The sequence below is a fragment of the Giraffa tippelskirchi genome, chromosome X (assembly GCF_054371585.1).
Source record: "Giraffa tippelskirchi isolate mGirTip1 chromosome X, T2T-mGirTip1v1.2.pri, whole genome shotgun sequence".
Taxonomy (NCBI): Eukaryota; Metazoa; Chordata; class Mammalia; order Artiodactyla; family Giraffidae; genus Giraffa; species Giraffa tippelskirchi.
The window spans coordinates 15,471,411-15,472,321 of NC_137289.1; the positions used below are offsets into that span (position 1 = coordinate 15,471,411).

The 911-nt window shown below is 36.0% G+C and overlaps 1 non-coding gene across 1 annotated transcript; it reads right to left on the reverse strand.

The window, feature by feature from the left end:
• Nucleotides 1-359: 359 nt before the first annotated feature.
• LOC145537300 (small nucleolar RNA SNORA48) lies at nucleotides 360-494 on the reverse strand. Its single transcript, XR_014076323.1, has one exon. It is a non-coding gene; the product is annotated as a small nucleolar RNA SNORA48 (small nucleolar RNA).
• Nucleotides 495-911: the final 417 nt, after the last annotated feature.

The following is a 911-nucleotide window of genomic DNA, read 5'->3' on the forward strand; positions in this document are numbered from 1 at the left end:
AAGGGTCTTGGTCACAAAAGTTCTGTAGTGTTCTTTGAAAGCGACTATGTGACTTCAGGAAGAGTGTTGTGTTTCTGATTCATGACTCAAGAGTCTCTCTACTGCTGACTGTGAAGAGCCAAGTAGGGGAAAGTGAAAGGCCAACCAGACTCTTTTAACTTCAAGGTATGACTTCAAGTGCTTTGTCCTTCTCCCATTCATGGCAAGCAATTATTCCTATTTCCTTATATATCTTCAAGAAATTATTCCAACTTCCTGACTTCATAATATGGATGCTGTAACATTTAACTGTATTGAAAAAAATAAAAATCTTTAAAATTGCAGCATCTTCACTGAATAGAATGAAATCCTTTTTTTCCCCATGTGTCCAGGGCATGAGCCAAGCATGGGCACAAGCAAAAACCCAAGTTGGGATAAACAAGGAGTTGTTTTGTCCCTGATTAATATGAGACAGGCACCACCAACCAGGTGCCACTCTCCCCAGGTCAGGGATACACATGCTGTTTTATGAGCTCAGCCCAACTTCATCCTGTTTACCTTGTAAGTCACACATGCTGGGTGACAATTGTTCCACTTCCACAGAATTGGTAAGTTCCAAGAGATTTGTTAAAATAAATGCTTTGGTTTAAAACAGCATGAGAAAAAAAAAAAAGAAAAAAAAATAAAACAGCATGAGATGTTATAAAAATATATAGCAACCAGACATCTAGATATATGATTCAGGATAATTAGGCAGAGATTTATAAGATTCTGATTTAATACTAATTATGTCTCATGATAATTACATTTTAGGTTCTAAGTAGCAATTACTTATAGTTTGAAATGCATATATTAAATGCAAATATCTACTCCACTAACAACAATTTTAGCCCAAACTGAGCAATTTAACTGACTTGGCCATGGTAATGGTT